This window comes from Dipodomys ordii, unplaced genomic scaffold, assembly GCF_000151885.1.
Source record: "Dipodomys ordii isolate 6190 unplaced genomic scaffold, Dord_2.0 Scaffold68, whole genome shotgun sequence".
In the NCBI taxonomy this organism is placed as follows: domain Eukaryota; kingdom Metazoa; phylum Chordata; class Mammalia; order Rodentia; family Heteromyidae; genus Dipodomys; species Dipodomys ordii.
The window spans coordinates 366,925-372,297 of NW_012267284.1; positions in this window are offsets into that span (position 1 = coordinate 366,925).

A 5,373-nucleotide genomic window follows, 5' to 3' on the forward strand; every position below is an offset into this window, starting at 1 on the left:
CTATGGCCTTTCTGAGGATGATCTCAAAGCTAGGACATTTGAGATGCCCAGCTGGAGTAGTCATTAAACCAAAGGTTGACAGGCAAGCTCATAGTAGACTTGCTCATTCTGGGGTTCTCTTTTCTTGATTTATTGGCTTGCCCCTACGATCTCTCTAAAAATCACTGATGTATATTGTGTTAGAAGAATTTCTGAGTAACATTCCATCCCAAATCCTTTCTGAGGGAAGCAGAGCAAAAAGAGCATTCATCCAGACAGGAAACTCAACAATGAAGTCCCTCAACATAGGAATGAGTGTCTGTTTAGATCCAAGCTCGGGAGACAGAGAGTACAGATATAGGAAAGGACTGAGAGGAAGGACTGGTATTTCAGATGACCTAGGAAACATCTCACCTCTAAAAACATAAAGACACTCCCAATCGGAAGCTGGGACCAGATGCCAGGGGAGACTGAAGGTCTGCTCTCCCAGGTGATTCATCTGACAGATTCAAACAGAAAGAGTAACGTCATAGTCACTTGAAGAACTCGGTGCATGTTAACCAAGAGGCATAGAGTCGGATAGGATGTCCGCTGCTGTGAGGACAGGGGTACTTTGTATAGGGGCTTCTTGAACTTCATCTGATGATGAGATACTGTTGAGAAGTCATGAGCATTTCCCTCTTACTATTTCCGCTCTCATCTAAAGGCAAAAGCATTTTGTTCCAATTTGATCCCACCTGCCCAGCTGACATAGCTCAGTGAAGCTACCATTCCTCACGCTTTCCTTATGGAAATTCTTGCCAGTGTCTCCCTTTGTGCTTTAGAAACTCCGCTTATATTTATAGTCACACTTCATTGTGCCAAACACTGGCTCACTGTCACAGCCTTGCCAGGAGGCTTGCCCTTCTTCCCCTCAACAGTTGCTTTAGTTCTTTCCTCAGATTGACCCTACTTGTACCTGAGATTTGACTAATGACTTCAACACCAAGTTATTCAAGGGTCTGGTGGGGAAGACACATTTCAAGTACCTGGATGGAAGCTTGGGCCTACCTTTCCAGGCCTGGGTGGGAAAGATGGCAGGCTGGTGTGATGTGGCAGCCAGCTGTGACTTAGCCCACGGGCAGGCCATCAAATTCAGGGTAGCAACTTCAAAGCTAATACTTCTCCTGGCTTATTAAAGTTTAATAGACAAATGAAAATTGTGTATGTTTACTGTGTACAGTCTGATGTGTTGGTACATGTACACATTGTAAAGTGGTTAAATAAGGCTAATTAACATTATCTATTACCTAATATACTTCTCATTATTTTTTTGTGGGGAGAACATGTATAATCTAATCTTAGCAATTCTCAAGTATATCATACATTATGAAAATACTCACCATGAGCTGGGTGCTGGTGGCTTATGCTTGTTATCCTAGCTACTCTGGAAGCTGAGACCTGAGGATCAAGGTTCAAAGCCAGCCCAGGCTGAAAGGTCCAAGAGACTCTTATCTCCAATTTATCACCAAAAAGCTAGGAGTAGAGCTGTGGCTCAAAGTACAGGACTAGCCTTGAACAAGAAAGCTCAGGGATAGCACCTATGCCTAGTTCAAGCTCCAGAAACAGTACTTTCTCTCTCTCTCTTTCTCTCTCACATCATGCTGAAGGTAGATCTTCAGTTGTATTTCATCCCTCTAACTGGATCTGAGCCACAGATCCCATTTATTCTATTCCCTCAAATCTCATCCTCCTGAGTAGCTAGGATTACAAGTGTGAGCCAGGGGTGCCTAGCCCTCTCTCGGATATTACTATGTAGGAGTATGGATTTGTTCCTCTACCAGATAAAGAATGAAGAAGCAAAGGAGTAGTGAAGAGAATTAAAGCAAGAAGTGTATCAAAAGCAAAAGTAGAATATAGACTCTTCTGTAAAAGAGTAAGGAGCTGGAAGTGCAGTGGAGTCCCCCAGAGAAGTGGTCTTTATGCTTTTGTAATTCTCCTACCATGGGACATAGTTGGTCAGTGAGGGCCCATGCATCTACTTCTGCTCCTCATTCGGTTCTTCTGCCACTGGGCATGGGTACAGAATTAAGTTTAACTGCTCATGCCTCACTGTGCATGAGGTATTACCTCACTATTGACCTAGGATTCTAAGTGGAAACCTAGGGCATGATGGGAAAAAGAAGCACCATTTTGATCAGGAACTCAAAGTACTATGAGAACAAGAAGCACTGTACTGGGCTACCTGTTGTCTTCCCTGTCATTTTCTATCACTATCTACATCAGAGCTTCTCTGTCTTTCCCTCAGTGAGTTCAATGTTTTCAGATTCTACACTGAAGTGAGATCCTATATCATTTGTCTTCTGCACACGACTTATTTCAGGTCTTCAAGCTCATACTTTTTATTATCAGAATTTCATTTTTTTAAAGGCTGAACAGTATCTTCCATTCCACATATTCCGGATGCATGCCAACTATCTGTTGTTAGTGGATCTTGTATCTTGCCTGCAGGGAATCATGCTCAAGGCGCATGGATATGAAGATGACTGAGGTGCTGATTTTGTTCCTTTGGCTGTAGCTTCAGTGATGAGGTGGCTGAATCACATGATGGTTCTAGTTTTTTCAGACTCCCACTCTAATGTTGCCCACACTGGATGTCCCAAGTGACATCCCCACCAACAGGGTGGAAGGGTTCTGTTCCCTTCTCATCCTCACCAGCACTTTTGTGCTTTTGATCACAGTCATTCTAAGAAATGAGAGGTGATTTCTCATTGTGGTATTGATTTGCATTTCCCTCTTGAATTGTTTTTTTTATATCCTTGTTAGCCTTTTGTGTCTTTTCTGAGAAAAATATATTCGGGTCCATTGCCTATTTTTAAATTGTATTCTCTCCTATTGAGTTATTTGAGTCTCTTACATATTTAGATATTACCCCTTTGCAGACATATGGTTTGCAAATACTTTCTCCCATTACGTGGGTCTTTGTCTCATTGTCTCTCATTCTGTTGGTTGTTTCCTTTGTCATGTAGAAGCTTTTTTGATTTGATGCAATCCTATTTGTCTATTTCTGTTTCTGCAGCCTTGTTGTTTTTTCTTGGGTGGTGGTGGTGGTGAGGATCACACTAAAAAAATCACTGTTAAGACCCATATTTGGTTTCTTGATATAAGTCATTAGTCTATGTTTTCTTCTAATGGTTCTACAGTCTTCAATCTACTTGGGGCTAACTTTACAGTGTGAGATAGAAGTTCTAATTGCATTCTTCTACTTCTGAAACTTCTTCAGAGGCTCCATATCAGAGAGTCTCAGCTAGAGGTGATGCTTTTGCCTTCCTGGGCATATATGGTGATATCTGAAATTTTTTATTTGTGGCACCTAAGAAGAGGGAATTGTACTGGCATCTATTAGGGACAGGACAAAGACATTGCTCACACAAGACAGCCCTTCCAAGAAACGATCATCTAGCCCCAGTGCCGATACTCCCAAATCATTTTGAAAGTTGGTTGTGCTTAAAACAACAACAACAACAATATTCCCAAAGCGTGCTATGCTTTCTTTTTATTTTCTTTCTTCTTTTTCCCCTTTTTGTTGGTCATGGTGCTTGAATTCAGGGTTTGGGCACTGTCCTTGAACTTTTTTGCTCAAGGCTAGCACTGTACCACCTTGAGTTCCACTTGAGGTTTTCTGGTGGAGCTAAGAGTCTCACAGGAACATTTCTGCCCAAGGTGGCTTCCAACCATGATCCTCAGATCTCAGCCTCCTGAGTAGCTAGGATTACAAACATGAGCCACCGGTGCCCCGCCATGCTGCTTTTCCATGTGTCTGAAGTCCTTGCCATATTCTCTCCCACAACACGTCCAAGCCATGGAACCCTAGACCTACACCTACCAGCTCACCGGGCTGTGGGCTGGAAAGGCTTCATCCTTGTACAGGCCCCTCCCAGAGCAGCTGCCAGCACACAGGTTAGCAGAAGTCCATTGGGGGAGGGGCAACTCCAGGAAGCAGTACTGAGGACACAGGAAGTGAGGCAGAAAAAAAGATCTCATGAGCATGGGAGCTGTGGGTACTTGTAGCTCCCTGTCCTGTGGCCCCTCCATGGACTACAGAGGCTACACTCAACGTGATTTCCCCACAGTTTGCAGTTCTGGACCTCTCGTTTATGTTGTCATGAGATGAATAACGTGGAATGACTCTGTAACTGGACTCCAATAATCCAGCACCATGACCACTTTCTTTCTTAGCCTGACTTTCTGAGCAGTAGTCAGCAGTCCAAGATGGATCTAGAAGACGCTAGAAATACAAAAGCCCAGTGTGTGTGGCTTCCTGCTCTTGTCTATGAAAAGCTGGCACTAATGACCTGTGGTCTTTCAGGGATCCCTGAGTTCTGAGTAAGGATGAGAATGAGTGACTCTCAGCATACTGTTTGGTCCTCCAGCCCTGTGACAGTTCCTTTTAAAAGCCCTTCTAATAGGACAGTGGGCCTCAAATGTAGCCCTTTCCCCACCTCCCCCACAACCACAGGTAAGAAATACAACAAAATAGATAAAAAGAAAATAAGAGAACATAAAATAAAAACAATAACTGAAGAAAAATAAAAAATAATAACATAACAACATTGAAAAAAGCAATAAAAATGAAAATTCCATCCTAGCCTGCTGAATCAAGAACTTAGCGGGGTAGACCCCAGTGATCTGCATTTTTCAAAAGTCCTCCAGTGGATTCTGATATGCAAAAATGTTTGCAAGAATGATCAACTTCCGGGGCTGGGAAGGTGGCTCAGTGGTAGAGCGCTTGCCTTGCATGCCTGAGGCCCTGGGTTCAATTCCTCAGCACCACATAAGCAAAAAGAAAAAAGCCAGAAGTGGTGCTGTGGCTCAAGTGGTAGAGCGCTAGCCTTGAGCTGAAGAGCTAAGGGACAGTGCCCAGGCCCAGAGTTCAGGCCCCATGACTGGACAAAAAAAAAAAAAGAATGATCAACTTCCTACTCATACAGGTAGCTGGAGCAAAGTTCAGCCCACAGTTACCAACACCAAGATAACCCCTTCTTGTTGTCATTTTGAAATGAAGGGCAAAATGAATACATTCTAGCTTCAACATTCTAGCTTACTTAGCTTACTTACTCACAGCTGGCACTCTACCACTTGAGTCACATCTCCAGCCTTGCTTTTTGCTGGTTATTTTGGAAATGGAGTCTCTTAGACTTTTATTCCTGAGCTGGCTTTGAATTGTAATCCTGTAAATCTCAACCTCCTGAGTAGATAGGATTATACACAGAAGCCAAAGTGCCCAGCTTCTTAGTGGACTTTGAAACGAAAATCATAACTTTGCAAATGGCATGTATGAGCAATGTATTATTAGTGTCCCTTAGCTCTGCTGTAGATGGCACTCTGACATGTATGTCATAATTATAACCATTG